Here is a 20,994-nt window from a genome sequence, read left to right as displayed (position 1 = left end):
ATATTGTGCCAGTCATCATTTTGATTGTGGTTATTAATCGTTTCCAGGCAATGATGCCTGATAAACGCCGCAGTTTAAGCTGTTCAGAAAGCTGCGTGGTCCTTATCGGAGTTCGAATCAAGTCAGTGAAAAGAGCAATTCGTATGGGCTTCTTTCACTGCGTTGCTGACTTACCATTAGGTGACATGGTTTATTCTCCCGGAAACTCTGGTTTACAGCAAACAGGCAAATCGACCACAGAATACCGCAATTTACAGATACGACATGCTGTCGCTTCACGGCCTTAGTTGATTTGGCGCTTAACACACACTCATTCAGGTTATATCATACCAAATTAACTGCACATTACTGCCACCAACGTCAACCAGATGCACTCCTTTATATTTAGTGTTTCTTGTGTAACATTCTCAGCAAAGTCCAAATAATCATAATCCACTCCTCTTTTGAAAGGCTAATTACATTTTCCTGCTAGAACGATAATATGTGCAATTGTAATTCTCATCATTTTACATATCTTAATTTACATTAAAGTAAACATTTCAATGTACATTGAAATTTTTGAATTTAATTTATTATTATTCTATATTTATACTGTTGTATTCTTATCCTATTTTATCTTGTTTTGTTCAGTTTTTAACCTTTAAGAACCATTCTATTTCATGGAAGTTAAATTCTTAGCTCCTCATTTTGTTTTAGGTAATGATATAACCTTATCTTGTAGACTGTAGTAGGAGGTGTCGGATTTAGGCATAAGACATGGCTTGTGGCCTCGCTGTCCTAGAATGTCTTACCGTTTCATTTTGTTAAGATAAAAATCTACAGGGTGTTTCAGTTAAACGTTTCAGAACTTCTATGAGGGGTAGTGTACATCCTGACAACTCGAAATCATATAGCAATGTGGGGTCGGAAATGCTTTCCTGAAGCGGTGTTGTACACAGAAGCACCATAAAGAAAAGAGACCGTAAGTGAGAAATCGTTTTAATAATACATGAAAAGAAGCAAAAGGTACATGGATTAAAGTAAGTGTTCGAAGTTTCTTCCACGGGCTACAATGCACGCCTCACATCTCCGACGCATGGACATCCGAACATTCTGGAATACTCCAGGCGAATTTCGAATTTCTTGAACAAGAACGCCAAGTTAGTAGGATGGATGATTACACGAACGCAGAGTTAGCCGATATGCATTTGGCGTACGGGGCTGCAAATTGTAGTGGGCCAGCCGCACAGCGTTTGTACGCGGAACGATATCCGACGAGGCGTATTCCCAGTCATAATTTCTTTGCAAGACTGCACCAGAGGTTAGCTGAGAGAGAGGTTCATTTGAAAGAGCTGACAGGGACAGGGTAAGAACAGCACGGACTCCAGCCGTCGAACAGAATGTGCTGCAGCATGTACAGGGGAATCCAAGAACGAGTACACGAAGTCTAGCAAACGCAGTCGGGGTTTCCCATTGCAGCGTCTGGAGGATTCGCCGAGAACAAGACATGCATCTGTTTCACGTGCAGCGTGTCCAGACACAGCAACCGGAGGATTATGCACCTCGTATTGCTTTCGCACAGTGGTACCTTGGAAAATGTGCTACAAATCCCCTTTTTCCTGCTGAAGTGTTGTTTTCCGATGAGGCATCCTTCACAAGGGAAGGAATTTCAACACGCATAACGACCATATCTGGGCGGTCGAGAACCCGCATGCAATACGATCGTGCAGCACAGATTCGAATTTCGGTCAATGTATGGGCCGGTATTATGGGAGATCACCTCATCGGACCTTACCTGTTACCGTGTCGTCTAACCGGACCTATCTACTTGATCTTTCTGCAGCAAGTATTGCCACAACTTTTGAGAGATGAACAGATTTCTGAATCGACGCAACAGACAATGTGGTTCCAACACGATGGAGCCCCTGCCCATTATAGCGGAGATGTTCGTAACTACCTGGATGTCACATTTGGTCAACAGTGGATCGGACGTGGTGGTCCCGTGCGTTGGTCTGCTCGGTCACCCGACCTATCATGTCTTGATTTTTATTTCTGGGGTCATATGAAATCGCTAGTTTATGACACCCCTGTTGACAATGCTGAGGAGCTGGTTGAAAGAATCGCAGTAGCTGCCGAAGAAATTCGAAATTCGCCTGGAGTATTCCAGAATGTTCGGATGTCCATGCGTCGGAGATGTGAGGCGTGCATTGTAGCCCGTGGAAGAAACTTCGAACACTTACTTTAATCCATGTACCTTTTGCTTCTTTTCATGTATTATTAAAACGATTTCTCACTTACGGTCTCTTTTCTTTATGGTGCTTCTGTGTACAACACCGCTTCAGGAAAGCATTTCCGACCCCACATTGCTATATGATTTCGAGTTGTCAGGATGTACCCTACCCCTCTTAGAAGTTCTGAAACGTTTAACTGAAACACCCTGTATAATTATATATTTTGGAGATTCTTCACTTGCTTTGGTTAAGGCCTCATCATGTCTAAATCTGTCGTTGGTGGTGGGTTCCATTGCCCTGCTATATTCTTATAAGTCAAAAGAGATTTCTCCTTTTAATGCCAAAGTTCAATTAATAAATACGCATTTTGTTATATCACATCTCTAATTTTTTTTGAACTATCACCGTTTTCACAAAATAGGAGGGAACTTAATAACACCCTGTATTTCACAATAAACAAGCCTAAAAAGTTTTAAACCTAGAAAACCTTTAAAAACATTAAATGACCTTTAGCCATTCTTACATTAATAAATTAATATTATCAGTTGTTTTTAGTAAAAATAAATGTAACTAGTTATAATGAACTTTTGTAATTGAAATACTGTATGTGGATTTTAAAATTACTTATAGGCCTGCATTGGTTTTGATTTCTTTATTTCACTATTGGCAAAGTTGAAATTGCTGAATTTTTAATTTCTGCTTTGAAATGGTTGACTCGCATTTATTTTAAAATTAATGTTAGGAACCGGATCATATCAATGTTCAGTTGTTAGAGTGGAGCATAATTTTTGACTATTCGCAACTTGTTAAAGTTAGAACTGACAGACAATCCAATTGATCAAAATTGTTTACCTCTCTGGAGGTCGTTTTCTTCTATGGTGGCGTATTCTACTACAGATACATTACTTATATAACTGAAGCCATGGTTATCAACGCCATTGGAAAGTCATGCAGTCTTATATTAGCTCATGCTCTAGGTTGATTAACATCGTTGTTTCGTGTCACGCACGGTGGCGCTTCGTTCTGCTAAAGTGAAACGGTTAGCAATATTGATAACCTGTACATCAGGTTAAACCGTACAAAAGCTTTTTTTAAGTTACGAGTTCTTACGCTTTATTCATGTCTACTTATCACGCAATACTTCTTAAACACACTCTTCTTAAGTAGACTGTAACATCATTCATCACTCCATGCAGGGATCCCAGAAGTTATGATTTTAGTGGCACCACTGTATGACGGATTATATGTACTGATCACTTCGTTATGAAGTGTCTATTTTTAGCTTTACCGAGACATACTCAATAAATTTTAGCAGTCGTATTAGAAAACAACACGAACCACGAAACTGACTGTATGGTAGATAACAACAATCGTTTTTTATTCTTGAGTGATAACTTTATTTTAGAAAACTCGACCTTAACCATGCAATGTAATAGTGTTTAATAGCCTGCATAATTAAGTGAAATACAGAATATGGCGAACTTTTTCAGTAACTGTCATTCGAATGGTTATGCGAACGAATGGTTATGTGTATGATTTAGATGGTTATGACTATTGAGTTGCACAGTAATCTAAGATGGACGTGTAATCTATCTAATCCTGTGCTGTGTAGTCCAGTTATGTGGTGTTAATCTTGTGCAAGCATTATTTTCCCAAAGAGCACTGTCACAGTTGTCCTGATACTTTCTAAGATCACAAATAAAAAAAAATATATTATAATAATAATAAAAATAAAATAAATAAATAAAATAAATAATAAATAAATAAAATTAATAAATTAATAAATGAATAAAAATAATAATAAATAAATAAATGAATAAAAATAAGAATAAATAAAATAAAATAAATAAATGAATAAAAATAAGAATAAATAAAATAAAATAAATAAATGAATAAAAATAAGAAGAAATAAAATAAATAAATGAATAAAATAATAAGAAGAAAATTAATACAAATAAAACGTAATCATGATTGGCAAAAGATTGTACAGAAATACCTGTTTATATCGAATTCTTCCACAGGCTGTTTGGGAAGGCAATATAACAAATCTCCAAGGCTTTCCTTAAGAAAAATTTAAAACATAACTAATATAACAGATTTAGTTCCATAGCATGACCATATGTGAGAGGCAAGATATATAATATGTTATGCAAACAAATAAGAAAACAAAAAGCCGAAGCTTTGGATCCATTCTTCAGTCATCATCGAATGTCACAGATTTATTAGTATTTACAACCTAGAACGCGAATACAGCTCTTTAGCTTACTGCTGTACACAGAATATAACAGTTCCTTAGTTTTAAGAGTTATTTTTATTTATATTTTTTATTTTTTTTTTTATTTCCGTCGGTTCTTTGAAATTTCTTCATTAGGCTATGTACACGAGAATTGCATATGCAACTGTATAACTACCTTCATTTACGATATGGGCTTAAGAAACCAAGTATACGAGCATATCATACCTTGCCTAATATGGAGTGGAAAAATGAGCCACGAATAAAAGGCCCAGCGACACCAATGTAATGGTTGAGGGACAACGACCGCCAGTGGTTAGTCGTTGTCATTATCTGTCCAATAGAATCGAAGCACAGAATGACATTACAGATACAGAAGATTTTAAATTATAAAAAGGCGTTTGATCGATTAAAAAAAACTTATCCTATTTATGATGAGGAAAAAATCTCTGATGATTATCCCTTTCTGATTAAAATTATATTATATATTAAGCTTTTTTTTTAAATTGATCTTACGTCAAAACCGACGTGGCACAGACCGTCTTAAAGCGGGGATGGCTATAATCCACCAGCAGCAAATACTCAGATGCCCAGAAGATTGATGCAAACACCTTGCAATTGAAGGAGAATCAGTTTTGCTTTCGTTGGGATGGGAAGTTATGATGGTGTTTCTATATCTTAAACTCTTTCCCCTCCAGTTGGAAGTAATAGATTGCTGTCTCATCTGTTATCACAAATCTAACTATGCCATAAAATCCTTTGGATCTATCTCAAAATGCCGAAGGTGCAAAATGCCACCGAGAGCTTGTGTCGCGACCGTTTTTGATAAGTTGTTCGAAGTGTGGGGAACTAATGCACACGGGTGAAGAAACTTTTTTCATTCCTAGAACACTACTGATAACGTATAGGACATTTCAATTAAAAGGCACGGGATGTGTCTCATTTATTTTTAGGTTTCAGCTGTTAAAATGTGGAAACAGTAGAATTTTTTAGTCAAGTTAGTTAGTTAGTTATTTGGTTTTTAGGAGCATTAGCAACTAAGGCCATATTGCTCCGGGGATATGCGGTGGTCATTCCCTGACCTTTCCGCATCCTCCGTATTTGGTGGTGACGGGCTCGAACCCCGGTCTAATCAAGAAGCGGGTGCTACGCACTGCTGCTCCTTAACACCTGGCTACGGAGGCACCTTTTTTTTAGTCAAATAGAGACGTAAAAAAGTGTGATGAGTACTGTAATAGGTAAGTTAAGATGGGAGAAATTAGAATAAAAATAAATAATAAATAAGTAAATTACTTCTTGATTTGAATTATAAATTAAGAAGTAATACAAAACTGATGTCACTATTGGTTCGGCTTTATTCTGATACAGTAGAGAACAACTTCCCCCTCCCCCAGGATGTTTCAAGCTCAAGGTCTTGCTGTACTGTTTTTTTTTTTATTTACTTATATTCATTTTTCCTCAATAAGAGTTCAGTTGAATAATCAGCAATAGGTCTCAACATTCTTAGTACTTCACTACTTACACTCAGTTTTACGTATACTGTACTGTTTATCATTTCAAATTATAGCTGTTAAGTGCTCTTAGCCTGTCTGTAGATAATAGTACTTCTATTTCAGTAATAGTACTCACGTTCATTTTAATTGAAAAAGCAAACTGAAAGGCAGGTCTTTTCAAAAATGCTGTTATAAAGTTATATATGCATGTACAATAAGTAGATAAAATATAAGATCAGTAAATCCGCGGATATAAAGTCGATTAATTGGCGTTCTTACACTCTCTTTCTGTATTTTTAATTTTGTCATTGTGTAATGAAGTCTGTACCTGTACAGAAATGTTAGGAAAAAAATATCACGATCAGAATAGTTTCAGTACTTCAGATTATTCCTAGGAAAAAGGTTTGCAATAGAAGGAAAATTTTTTTCGTATTTTAATTATATCTAGAGTTATTCTCTCTCTCTCTCTCTCTCTCTCTCTCTCTCTCTCTCTCTCTCACACACACACACACACACAAACCGTACCATTTTGTTTTTAAAATCTCAGCGTATTATGATAACGTCATACGTACCTGTTAGAGGTAAGCGATTATGCCAGAACTTGCTGTACAAATTTCGACATATCAAGGATCCACCATTTGATGAACCAAATGTTTTATGCTTCATATTTAGCTACCCACAGTGGTTATATATATTTTACTCCTCGTCAAATACTAATGAATATTGAAAGATGTCTTCAGTTATTTTTTCCGTCTTTTTATGCTAGAGCTTTAGATAGACACTAAGGCAGGAGTACTCACCCCTGTTCTACTGAAGAAAGTCAACTGGCATCTTAAGCTCTTAGATATACGTAGGTCTGGTAGGAATGCGGTTAGTCTAGCGAGCTCTATAAGAAGGCGCCCGTTTCTACATAACTCTAGCTTTGCACTAGCAGAACCTTGTAAGTACTTCTCTAAAGGTCGTATTAATCTATCACTTTCCGCATCTATGCTACCTTCTACCTGCTTTCGGAATTATCTTCCCTCGAGTATCAGCCCTAAAGTTATAATGGCGCGTGCGCATCTGCAAAACCTAGTGCCAGTTTTCAGGTTCCTCAATTTTTCTGTAATTACTTTATGTCCTGGTTTCATTCGCTTTACAAGTCTCTAGAGAGAGGTGCTAATGGAATGAGGATTCTCTCTCTGGCCTTCCCATTAGTGTATTAAGTTTTCCAAGTACGGTATCCACCCTGGTCCACTTGGTGACTGCGGTGTATCGTGTGATTAACAAAGACACACTGGAATTTTCATAGAAAACTGTTGTCTAGGTATTTTACAGAGAACTCTCTCTGCAGGGATGTGCTGCTGTCAACACGATCAGGTAATGAAGGCAAATGAACTTTTTAATACGTGGAACACATAGAAATCGTAATTGGCAAGTAGTTTTGATCGAGATGTATTCTGTATAAAAGTGACAAGTAATATGCTGATGTTAAGATATTTCACTTTGGTTCAATGAACTGGCAAATCTGTATTAGTGGAGAGGAGATACTACAGGAGCATATTGGGCCAGAGTTGAGAGGATTTTCATTTAATAATATTATTGAAAAGATAACGTCCTCGTGTGAAGATGTTTTGCAAAATGTGCTGGTCATGTGAATCGATGGATTTAATTTCAGACTTAAAGCAGGACTTGGTTGATGAAGAGTACCCTCTATATCCGCGTTGTTTGTCCCGGTTAGGAGTCAGCAACAAGGTTGGTATGCTTGTTGTTCCACCATGTTGATATGCCGAGCCGAATTTTCACAAGCCGACTGGCCAGGCCTGATGCTCTTGGTTTTATTTTGGTGTTTCCTTCACGTCAGTGCAAACGGTTATCCTATTTAGTAGTCACTGGCTTGAACACCGGTCCACTTAAAGAGCGCATGCCAGTGCACTCTCTTTCTCCTGACCACTCGGCTACGTCGTAGCCTTCATAAAGAGTACTTAATATGATTTTGCAAATTCTTTTACGTTGTTAAGAAGCACAAAATAAATAAATTTTCTGTTTATTCTCAAGGATGGTCACATTGATGGACGTTTACAAAACAGTCACAAAAATATTACCGTATTTTGTGGTATCATGTTGATTCTAAAATGCGTGATTTTCACTAACTATTTTCTGTATTTTCACTAACTATTCAGCTGTAGTCATAGAAAGTGCATCCAGGCTTTACATAAATTAGACAGACTAAAGAAAGTTTCGATCTCTCACCTGAGCAGTTAACTAATTTAGATGATAGCGAAGACCACTGCTACATCCAGACATACTAGTGATATAAAACTACATTTTTTTTTTTTAAATATCTGTTTGACTTGACCTAGTTCTTCATTTTCGTGAATCCAATTCTCTCATCTTATTGTGTGTCATTATCGTCTCTTTTATCTTGAAGGTAAATATTATTGAATATTAAACCATTCCCGGTACCAGAAGTCAAATCATCTTTAGTCTGATAACCTACATACTCAAATAGCAAATGTCTCCTAGAATACTAAACGTGGGGCCATTAAATCCCAGATTAAGAGATGGGAGGTTAATGATGATGACAGTTCCCCCCCCCCTCTTATCCATCATTTAAATAATATCGGTGCATTGATAAAACTCAGATGAACGTAACAAATTATTATTTATTCATTGTATACATGTAAAGGCATAGATACTGCAATTCACGCGTATTGTAAAGACAGATCATACATGCTTAGTTTTAACATACATATTTGTTAAAATTAAATAGATGTTAGTGAATTATTTTCAGTTTCTTAAATGCAGAAAATATAGCAAAGAAATTGAAAGTATTCTTGGAATTAAATGTACAAATGTGCTTCGTGTATTTAAAGAAACGGCTCGGGATATTATGAGAATTAATATAATTTGAGTAGGTCTAACTGTACTACTATTATTTTTTTTTTTTTAGTTGCCTGTCTTGCGATTTGAATACGGATTTCTTCTTCACTGTTATATTTAACTTACTAAGAATTTAAGTAATAACTTTTTATCCGATCGAGTTCTTATTCATGCTCCACTTAGAGGAGACGACAGGACAAGATATAATATTAATCTTCCTAATCTGTTTTGATAATCAGTCAAAGGCCTTTGTCCGATATACGGACAAAGCACACGGAAAAAGTTATCTTCTATATATCATTTCACAAGGGTCACGCGAAGTCGCTTTGCAAAAAAATTGGTGAAGGTCATTGCCACTGCACCACGTTTCAAAAAACTATTATTGAACGGATATCCGCTGAGAGAAGAACAGAGGTTTGAGGTTCCGCAGGAAATAACATTACCTGGTGTAGGAGGACGTGGCGGTCAGATGAAGACAAACGACAGGAGAAAGTCCCCATATCGCCTAGTTTCCTGGAATATGACATTATTACAAGAAATACGATTACGCAATTTTTGGCTGTCCAGTACTTCTACGAATCATTCCTAATAAATACACATTGCGTGATAGACTAAATAAAATTATCTTCACCTTCGTTAATGCATCAGAATGGAAGAAACTAGTTTCTTTTCTTTTTGTTTTCTATTTCTCTCCGCTTTCTTTTTATTTTCGGCTGTCAAGTTAGGGTTCGATTTGAAATTCTTGAACATAATTAGAGGCCGCGATTCCTTTAATAAATCCAAAAATTAAAACCTTCAGTTAATGATAAAACGTCCCATTAAAATAACAACTACAAAAAAAAAAATGTTTTATGGAAAACCTAAAGCGTACTCCACACAGTTTTAGGCGTGTTGCGCATATATATATATATACAGGCAACTCTCGGTTTACGAACGAGTTCCGTTCCAAGACGTTGTTCGTTATGTGTATCTTGCATTCCTGAGCTTTTACCATACATACAAATATTGTATATGTTAGCAGTCATTTTAAAGCATTAAAACCATGAACTAAACATCGAATGGTCTATACAATACGTTTTATTATAATTTGATAATAGAGAGCTATTAAGTGCTCGATAGTTCCTATATTCTATTATATTATGAAACAACAGGGATTACCTTTATTTTAGATATAGGAGGCTTCTTTTCCAACCAACTCTCCTAGTCCAACGCGCTAACAATTCTTTGGGAAGGCGATATCAATTTTACAAAACATGTGGGACATCTTCCCCCCTGTCAGAACTGTAGTGTTCAGACCTCTCGGTCTCAACATTGAGCGCTCAAGACTTCTGTCTTCAAACACCATACCTCTGGCAGCAATGAAATCATTACGTGGATTGACATAAAATTAAATTAAATTTTAATTCAAAAGTTTAATTTAGTCTAATTTAGACCTTCAAAAATTTAATTTTATGTCAATCCACGTAATGGTTTCCTTGCTGCCAGAGGTATGGTGTTTGAAGACAGAAATCTTGAGCGCTCAATGTTGAGACCGAGGGGTTTGAACACTACGGTTCTGACAGCGGGGAAGATGTCCCACATGTTTTGTAAAAATTGATATCGCCTTCCCAAAGAATTATTAGTGCGTTGGATTAGGAGAGTTGGTTGGAAAAGAAGCCTCCTATATCTAAAATAAAGGTAATCCCTGTTGTTTCATAATAGTTTTATTATAATGTATGTATGCGTTATGGTTTATCATATACGATACGTAACTTAAAATAAGAAAAGAATAAAAAAACAAGATATCGTAGTTGTTAATTTTAATTAAAAACATAGAGTTATAAAATAGAAATAAATAAAACGAGTACAGTACTAACATAATATATGTATTGTACATATGTATTCAACTTTTACTCGTTAATATCTTCATCAGAGTTCAACATTCTGCGCAGCATGGCATGTAAACCAACGTATTTTTACTGGCTAGATTAGTTTTATTAACCAAGAACAGTTCAGTATAATTATCGTATAATTAATTTTATGAAAATTATTGTAATAAATACATATTTTTAAGTTTATTTATATAAATCTTACAATTATGTTCACTATACGTTTGGCATTTCGTTTTATAAGGAACGGATATGCGGTGGTCATTCCCTGATCTTTCTGCATCCTCCGTATTTGGTGGTGACGGGCTCGAACCCCGGTTTAATCAAGAAGCATGTGCTACGCACTGCTGCTCCTTCCCACCTGGCTACGGAGGTGCCTGATATATAAGGAACGCTAACTATTGGCAACTTTAAGAAATTTTGAATTAATTGTGACGTATAGCGATTGTTCGTAAATCGAACGTTCGTAAACTGAGAATTGTCTGTAATATATTGCATATGCATAAGAGCCTGTTGTCGTCACTATGTCCGTCCGCCCACCCACATGCAACAACTGGACTCCCAGTGGACAGATTTTCATGAAATTTTTGATTTAATTCTTTTAGAAACAATTGGAGCCATTCCAAATTTCATTAAAATCGGGCAACTAGAAATCCAGCAATTATTATTATTTATTTATTTTCTTTTTTCAATTTGTAGGGAAAAAGAAATTCATAGATTAAATGTTCTTTTAATTCAGTATTTTTATGTGAGACTCATGAACGTGGTGTCGATCGTGAAGAGATATCTGTAGGGAGATAAAAGAGCCGTAATTAAATTAAACGGTTAAATTTAGAGAACGTACAACTTTGAGTTTTATTAAGTGTGCTATATAAAGTTACAATCTTAATAATTAATTGATAAGGTGATAAGCTATATTTCCTTTTCATGTCTATTAATTAAAAATAAAAATATATCAAGTAATTTAAGAAATATGTTAAAAAAATTCTGTACCAGGTATGTAATGTATCCTGCCGCTAGCATATTTAACTTGTTTTACATTTAAGAGTCATCGGCAGGCGTTAAAAACGTTTTAATTTTCATTTATTAATAAAATTCATGGATAATAATATAGCAATATTTTTATTTTATTAATAATAATTACATATCGGTTACTGAAAGTATTGGTCTGTGATGACTAAAGTAGGATATATAATTTTGACATTGAAGGGATTTTAGTTCACTATTAAACAGGGCCGTTTTAAGAACCCTCGGGCCCCCCGGCGAATTTCCAAATGTGGCCCCTATTCAGTTTAAATTTTGTTTTAATTTTTTTCTGGGTCTTTCTTAGTCACATTCCTAACATTATAATACATAATTATATATATATATATATATATATTAATAATTTATAATCATAAACTAGAATTAAATTTGTTAATTATTTTTCTAAATATTAATATTTTCAGCATTTTAAACTATTTAAAGAAAGCCAAAAACATTATTCGTATATCATTATATTCCGTGTTTGCGGTGCTTTCGATCGCAACGTAACATATGGGACAGACAGTCTTTTTTTTTTCTTTTTCTTTTTTAATTATTTAAGACCCCGAGTAGGCCGAGGCCTCTGGCGTCCGCCGGGTGCACCCATGCGTTAAAACGACCCAGCGACTAAATACACAATCTGTAGTTGTTCCATTACGTGTAGTATTTATCGAAAGATCTGATGACATGTCCAAGTTGAAGAATGTTTTGATAAATGTGCAGAACTCTTTTCCAGCCTCAGAATGTAAAGAAAAAAATTTATATTCAATCCGAAAACGCATCTGGTTTCAAGTCACTAGGTGACTTGAAACCAGATGCGTTTTCGAATTAATGTATTTCCCAGTTTCCGAAAGCTTTTTGTATCTTAAAACCTTAATATTTCTGTTTCTAAATTCCTTAGCTTTCCAACGATAAGCTATACGTCCACGTCATTTATTATTCCGTTTATTACGTGAAAAAATTTCCTTGATCACATATTCATATTTTTCACTATCCTGGAAAAACTACTGCAATTTTCAGAGGTTTGAAAGTTCTTCCTCTAGTATAGAGCTAAAATAAAGCTCCGTGAAAAATTTCATTAAATTTGGTCAAGTAGAAGATAAATTATCGTTGCCATCATACAAGGATGATTGCAACAATACAAGTTACAATAATTTGCTTCTGGCGGCAGCTGAAGATGACGTCACTTCCGTAACGCTTCTCCCATGACGGTTTTTCGTTACAAAATTTTTGGAATAACGCCAGTAAAAACGTTTTTAACGTCAAAAAAAAAAAAAAAAAAGAAAAGAAAACGAATACTCCTGAAATGTAAAGCACTGCCTACATTAACTTTTTACGTTATATGAACAGATGTACTGTCCTACCAAAAGTATCTTGAAATTATATATTTGGATATTTTAACTCCTTTATAATTTTCTTTGAATGTCTTATTTTTCCTTTTTCACTCATCTAGTATTCTGATTTTGGTAAAGATGCTCATACCACGCGAATTAGCTTGTCTGTTATGTGCTTAAGAAACTACAGAATATTTATGTAAGACTTACTGAGGCCATAAAAGCAAAAATAGTTGCAAGGAATTAGTCATTGTGGCCGTAATTTCTGTCCTTTATTTTTCCTTTTATATAAGATGTTTCTGGAAAGTAAGATACTAATGTATGTGGCAAGAAATGGTTGCTCAGGATCAGTGGCGCGTAGCTACCATGTAGGCAGGCAAGGCAATTGCCTCAGGACCCGGCGTCTTTGGCTGCCTCCTGTTTTGCAATTTTTATTAATTAAGTAGGGGCCCGAACATGTTCTTTGCCTCCGGGCCCAAAAAAGGGTAGCTACGCTAGTGCGCAGGATCAATTCGATGAAAGCAACCAGGACTGCTGAGGAATTGTGTTCTCCTACTTGGGCCATGGTAACCTACCATGTGCTTTTGCTCCATGATACATCACCAGCATAACCATGCATACCCAGCAGTGATTAGAGTTGTATGGGTGAGCAATTTTTGTACCATCCACAACATAATACAAAGTTAGTCGTCTCTTTGGGCTACTGAAATTAAAGTGGTCTCTTCGCAGTCTGAACAAAAATAATGTTATGATTATGATTACACTTATGTTCGCTATTTTATCTCTGTCAATAATGAATCAACATAGCCTTATACTCCTTATTTTCTGGATACTACTCATAATTTTTTAAATTCTTATTAAGCAAGTCGTTTTCCTTTCTTTTCCCTGATTTCTCTTATTTAATTATTTTATTAACTTAATTATACTTCGTTCAAGTTTAAAATATGCCTTACGTCAGAGTCTAGCTTTTGAAATTTTAGTTATTTGCCGGTCTCGTTACTTTTATCATATGTTACCTATTTTTAGGCTTCTAAAAGTTGTAGAGCATGGTTTCCACGTCTCTCTCCGGTCTTCTGTGATTTATGATCATCTAAACTACATATAATGATTTCTTGATTATTCTTGAATTCATCTATTATTTAACTAGATACCGGCTTCAGCATGTAGGTTTAGCTGTGTGTTTCACTCCATTTATCTTTATTTCGATACCATTTTCATTGGAATACAGGTAAAACTAATTTTAAATAGCAGCTTGCTCTTATTTTTTAATCCCATCCAACTTAAACTGCCCTTGTGGCATATGCAGTTTCGGAACGCAAAACGCTGATTCCTTATAAGCTGAATAGCCTTAGTTTAATTTACCTGTGCTTATATCCTATGGATTCCAAAAAAATAATAAATAAATAAATAAAATAATAAAATAATAATAATTAATATTAATAATAAATAAATAATTTATAAAAAGAACAGTTATATGCCGATATCTTTAATTAACTTATTTATGTTTTACAAAGCAGAATTCCGGTCATTAATATTTATGAGCTCCATCCAACTGTCTATTCAGAACAAACCGCTGTATTTTGGTAGGCATTATTAATAATAAGGATTAAGCAAATGGCTTAAGTATATCGTGCGATAATCCCAGCTTATTTAATTAGAAGCGTGCTAACTCATTATGAGCTGTTAGTTCTGCAATTTCTAATAAAAGCAAAGATACGCATAGGACAACTAAAAGCGGTGGTGTTTCGAGTACGGCAAATGTACCCTCACTCTAAAGTAGCGGTTCCCAACCTTTTTTGTTTCGCGAACCTCTTTCTACATCAACTTTATATCGGAAACACCCTAGGCGGATTAATATTCTCTAAAGTAGTTTTAGAATTATACTATTAAACGCTTAAAATATATTAGACTGGGTTTCGAGCCCGTCACCACCAAATACGGAGGATGCGGAAAGGTCAGGGAATGACCACAGCATATTCCCGGAGCAATATGGCCTTAGTTGCTAATGCTCCTAAAAACCAAAATAACAACAACAACAACTTAAAATAACTAAGGTTTCTTTCCGAAAAATTGCTTCTGTTTTATTGCTAAAATCCAGAACATTAATATCTAATAATAAAATATTGATTACCAATACGTAACAGTGGGTCTTTTGTAATAATTAAAAATAAACATATGGAAAAAAATATTTATTTCGCAAATTTATAATATTACATATAAACTATAATCTATATACACTATAATGAAAGAAGCTACAATAATTGTGAAGAATGCATAACATAATATTAATAGCTAAAAATCAAATAAATAATGAACTTAATAACGCTTCTGGGATTTGTAAATTGAACAAAGTGTAAGGATATTTGGTTCAACAGAAAATAAACAAAGTCTTAAATCTTGTTCTGCATCAAGTTTGTTATGGTATTTCGATTTTAAGAAGGTATGAGTTGTAAACGCTCTCTCGCACATGGATAACGTGGAAAATGGCAAGAGGATTTTACAAGTTTTTGGTCGTTAAGTGCTGGATATTCATTTTTTATCCAAGCCAAAAATTGATAAGATTTTTATTCCTGAATAATGTTGCATTTCAAAATCGGAAATATCAATAAGATTTTGTTTTCCTTCCATAGTGAAGTCGTCATCCAACTACTTGTGCTCATGGAATGGATTACGAACCCAGTTTAATTTATTAGAAATTTGAGAAAAATATTCCCTAAAAGTTACTTCTAAAATTTTGAAATGATTATTGATATATTTCTTGACAATTTAGTCCAAAGTTAGTGCATTTTCTCTCAAAAAATTATACTCGTTATACACGATTATACTCGTGTAATGTGCTGAAGCACTTGCTATTTATCTCAATTGTATTGTTCTAAAATTTTAATTTCTTTATTATACTTTCAAACCTGTCTCCAACATTGAAAATGGTTGATTTGAACCTTCTAATGATAGATTTAGTTCGTTTATTTTTTAAAAGATATCTGATAAATATGCTAATCTTCGTAGCCACGTGTTATCTGTTGTACACCCATTAAGGTGAAAAGGATGATCGGTGAAGGAAACTACTAATTCTTCTCTCAACTCGGATAAACCAATAATTACTTTGCCACCTTTTATTACTTTACTTTATCTGTGTGTGTGTGTGTTAAAAGCATAATGTGCTCGCTGCCCATTTCTTTACATAAAGTAGTAAATAGTGAAGAGTTAGTTGGTCTTGATTTTATGAAATTAACTATTTTGACAGCATTATCTGACACGCTTTTCGGTTGTTGAAGCATTCATCTCGATGCCTAAGAATCCCTATGTTGGTGCAATGTCTCCATAATATATTTGCAGTGCTATTTTTTATGCGAGTAACTAAGCCTACAAATTTTCCAAACAAAAGAACCAATTTATTTGTTTTTCTTCAAAATACGAATTAATTAGATTAAAAATATCTCCACCAGTGGTACATTCTGTTAAGGGGCGAATGCAGTTCGATCCGATTTTTGAATCGGACGTATTCACCATCATGCATTACATTATGGTCTTTAACAACATTGACTAATTGGTCATCTGGATTCACATGGAGTATACATTTTTTCAACTATTTTGTTAAATAAAAAATGTTCTATAAAAATTGAAGGTGACATCATAGATGTTTAGCGCGAGTCCCATGGATCATCGTCGCGAACCACCAAATGGGAATGACTGCATAGTATAAAGGATCCCGAAATCTAACTGTCAAATAGTCAGTTTTCCAAACAGGCAGATTTGGGGTGGAAACTCGACAACTCTTCCTAAAATCGACTAAAGAAATTATCCGAGTCCAACTAGATTTCATGTCTGTACAGATTTAATATTTAGTGTCGGAAGAATAGTGAATGTATGGTGAGTACATGGTGAAAGAGTTACGCAGCAAGTCACTGTCCTGTTTGTAAAGATAACGTTTTGATACTCATCATGCTTTTGAAGAGACCTAGATTTTAGATTTTTGCACGGTTCAAAATCTCTGAGGGAATAAAGAAGGCAGTTCAGTTCTGAGTATTCCGAAAGTATATTCCTTGCATCACAGAAGTTAGGGATCGCTATCTAATCTCCAGTTGTGTGATTTAAAAAAAAAAGCCCGATTTATATAATATAATCATTTAATAAGTTCATCGAAGATGACATTTAAAATAACTGGTATCTTTTAGTTGATATTTACTATCTCCGTGGCCGATAGAATTTATCAATTGTTACCCTTTGGGAAAAGGTGAGGTTCAAATCCCGTTCACGAACTTATGGAGATTTTTTTTTTTTAAGTTGCCAGCTAGTTCTTCCTAGTTTTTGCATATTGTAAATAGACAGTTCGGCTTAGACCACTTATCTTTACAGGAGTACGAAGTCCAGGCCGGACCTATGGCAACCTTCAAAATGCCATGAAATAAAGAGGGGGGGGGGGAGTGAACGTCAATTTTGGCCTGCAGTTAATATTTCTTATACTGGATGGTAATAAACCGGTAAATGGGAGGTACGATTCAGTAGAGAAATCGATAAACGAAACAAATCATTCGTTTGGTTCACTGAAAACAAAACAATTCACCAAAGGATGTGTATCTAATTAATTATAATATGTTTACCAGTGTGAATGCCTATGGGTGCTTTTTTTACAGCCGAACTTTGGCATAAAATCAGTCATTTTATCAAAATGTAAACAACTTTTTTTGTCATAAAAACGGAGAAAAATACAAAACGAAAAGTGGAGTATCACTCATTAATTTGATTCCAATTGCCTGTTGCTTAAACAATTACAAGATTAGTAAACTTTTGGCAAACCAAATAGTGTTCGTTTAGTATATTATCACTCTGGAACGCGCGGCGAGACAAGCTGATTTCTAACGAACAACCAACACAGTAGCTCCCATGGCAACGCGGTTGAAGTGCACGTGGAAAACAGCAGTTTAACTCACAAAAGTGTAAATGGATTTTAATCCATGGAAATTGTATAAACACACAAGAGACATACTTACAGACTGCCGATCATCATAGTTGCTCGTGGGAGACTATGTTTTCATTGTATTTAAGTGGGTATTCATAACAGCTTATTCCCCTCGCACTGATCGCAAAAGCATGTTGTGATCTACCGCCCTCTTGCGGGTAGAATGTCACGCAGGAATTTTTAAAAATTCTGAAACAATCAATGATTTCTTCAGGAGCTGTTTTGTTTATGCGGGTGATAACTTTTTTGTTGGTAAACAGACCACCTCATATGATTATATCAAATGTATCAGAAATAGTTCAGTCAGTGTTATGTTGAGTTCAGTAACCTTGTGTTACTTTAGTCTGTCTTCCCAATTAGTCGTCGAAGTTAGACAGGTCGCCGCAATTAGCGTTCTTCCTTGTCGTGTGGAAGCGGTTTAGATTTCATTTTTCATCGGGCTGGAGAGAACTTTTATGGACTTCTTTTCACACCGTTGAAATGTTAGTCGGTCATGTGCGACCCAATGCGGTTTTTCATCCCTGAAACAAACAACCCAGCGTAGAATACGCAATTTATAGACACTCATATATTGACATCTCGTGGTCTTAAGTCCTCCGAGTGGCAGCTTAGTCGACATGATACATCGCTAGCTCCCACTCTTTTGAATAGGTCGGAGTTCGATTTACGTCCATGACTAGAGGAATTTCTGAAGTTCTTTTCAATTCAATCTTCAGTTAGCTGATTTCAGGTGGAGGGAGCACGGTTTCTCCCAGTGAGTTAGGCCGTTTTTTTTTTGTTTTTTTTTTATTCCGCACAACATACAATACATGATGGAGGATAATGTGTACACATTATCCTCCATCATGTATCGAACACCTCACAACTGGGAAGTAATGGCGACATCATATGTATTAGTATTGTGGTGGCTAAATTACGCAAGGAAGCGGACTTCTGCATCTGCCAAAAAATAATAAAAACAGGAAAACATAGTGTAAATAGTAGATTTTTCAAATTGAAATAGAAATACAGTATTTCTTTTGCTAAAATAAATCCAGGAAGGGCGATGGAAAGTGAGAATTAGCATTAATGCCCGAGTATTAAGTTAAAGATAGTAAGTATTAAGATTGGATATTTAGTTTTAATGTAAATAAGGTTAAATTTGGAAGAACACTGGATTTAGTGATGGACAGTTTTAGGCGTGTGAATTAAAATAGCAGTTAAAGGTAAACAAGTAATTTAAATAATACAAGAGAACAAACAGAGACAGCACAATGACTAGAGAATGGGGGGCCATTTTGTGAGCAGGCGAGAAAAGGGTTGCTGAGAGCAAGAACAATAGTACTGTGAAACGGGATTACGAAGCGTCTCTTTTGATCTAAGCCACCGTTAAGAAGTAAACAGGAAATTAGTGGACGTCCAGTGTTCGCATCAAAAGAAAATGGCGTCAGGGTGAGTGAATTTTGGATAAGTTGTCTATATTTAGCAGAGGTGTGAACACGAAAATGAGTGTTTTGGAGGTTACAGGCAAACATGAAAAGTCATACTGTCGTGCGAAAAAAAATAAGAAATTTCTAGAGAAGGGTTGGTTTGTGCACTCGGCAGACAGCTGGGGTGAGTTGTTTTGGCAAATAGGAAGGAATGAAAAAATTAAACAGTATGGGAATTGGTTGGAGTCCTTGGGGGAGGTTCCAAACTTGAGGGAAAGACTAAAGTTCGGGGTGAGTATTTTGAGCAAGTGTCCACTCTGTATCTGTCTTCTCTGTGGTCAAGGGGAGCAAGATCGTGAGTTGCCGGTTGAAGTGGTGGTAGACCTTTTGGTGGTCGGAGTTCACATCTCGTGGTAGCAAGATGAAGAAGAAGAAAAAAAAAAAAAAAACGTGAGAAAAAGAAAGCCTTGTTCGGCATCGGAAGGCAGTGATAATGACCAGTTGTGTAGATAAGTGAGCCAAGAAGAGAAAGAAAGCCTGGTCCGGCATCAGAAGGCAGTGATAATGGCCAGTTGTTCAGATATGTGAGCCAAGGAAACAATGAAAGCCTGTCTGCCACTAAGGAGAGCAGAGTGCCCAAGAAATGGAAGAAAGCCTGTCCGCCACTAAGGAAAGCAGAGTGCCCAAGAAATGGAAGAAAGCCTGTCTGCCACGAAAGAAGCCTGAGCGCAAGGGAATTGGAAATAGCGGTCATTTCGGAACGTAAGTCTGTTCCTGTTTTTTTATTGAACCCTGAACTCAAGGACTCATAATCTAGCTCTGTAAAGAATTGAGTGATAGTCCTTTTACAAAAGGAACATTCGCGTTGTATGAGGCAAGTTAGTTACTAAGGTTGGGATAATTTGTTATGAATGTTAATTATTATGAAATAACGTAAGGGTGGTACAGGGGTAATAAAAAGAAAGTAATGGTATAAAGGAATGAGTAAAGAAATTATATTTATAGGGGTAGTATTGTAAGGATGTGTTAACCTATATCATTAATTTAGGCCAGGCCAACACAAAATAACATACCAGTTGAGGTGTAAAGAGAAAGAAATTTTATTAATAGAGAAACCTCATAAAGTAAAGAGGGATGACTAAGATGGTAACTAAGGTAGGATGAGTGATTTATCCTGAACATTATTGAGGTAAGAGAATGCCAGTTGTAATAACCTTCGTGTGTTAAAGGCTAGAAACAAATACTGTATATAGAAAGAGTAATAATAGTTGAAATGAGTTTTACTGATGTACGTGATAAAAATTGGTAATGTAAGAGAATGATTGAGTAATCATCGAGGATTCATATTTAGTAAGATACAACTGAAAGAAACTGATGTTAATAATTCGTAAATTGAGAATAGTTGATGAGAGAGAGAGATAGTGTAGCTTACTGTAGTATGGTTCAAATATATGGAAATTGATATGCCTGTATGTAATTATTTTTTTTTATGTAAATACTGTATATAATGTTCATTAAGGGTTGTACATTTTTTGTAAATAAATGTGTCTTTAATGTTCTGCTAACACCCGCTTTACACACGCTAGAATCTAGAATTTTCTG

General features: G+C 35.3%; 1 protein-coding gene across 1 annotated transcript in view; it reads right to left on the bottom strand.

The window, feature by feature from the left end:
* The window catches only part of LOC150085872 (kinesin-like protein KIF12), a 168,551-nt gene extending 150,527 nt beyond the window's left edge, over nt 1-18,024 (bottom strand). Inside the window, exons 1-2 of the mRNA XM_090373549.1 lie at nt 18,015-18,024; nt 4,207-4,271 (exon numbers count right to left, since the gene is read on the bottom strand). The gene's annotated coding sequence lies outside the window, so the exon portion shown is untranslated. The remainder of the gene's footprint in view (nt 1-4,206; nt 4,272-18,014) is intronic.
* Nucleotides 18,025-20,994: the final 2,970 nt, after the last annotated feature.

This window comes from Mastigoproctus giganteus, chromosome 5 (assembly GCF_048544385.1).
Source record: "Mastigoproctus giganteus isolate SK-2022 chromosome 5, ASM4854438v1, whole genome shotgun sequence".
In the NCBI taxonomy this organism is placed as follows: Eukaryota; Metazoa; Arthropoda; class Arachnida; order Uropygi; family Thelyphonidae; genus Mastigoproctus; species Mastigoproctus giganteus.
This window is presented reverse-complemented; position numbering and strand designations above follow the sequence as displayed.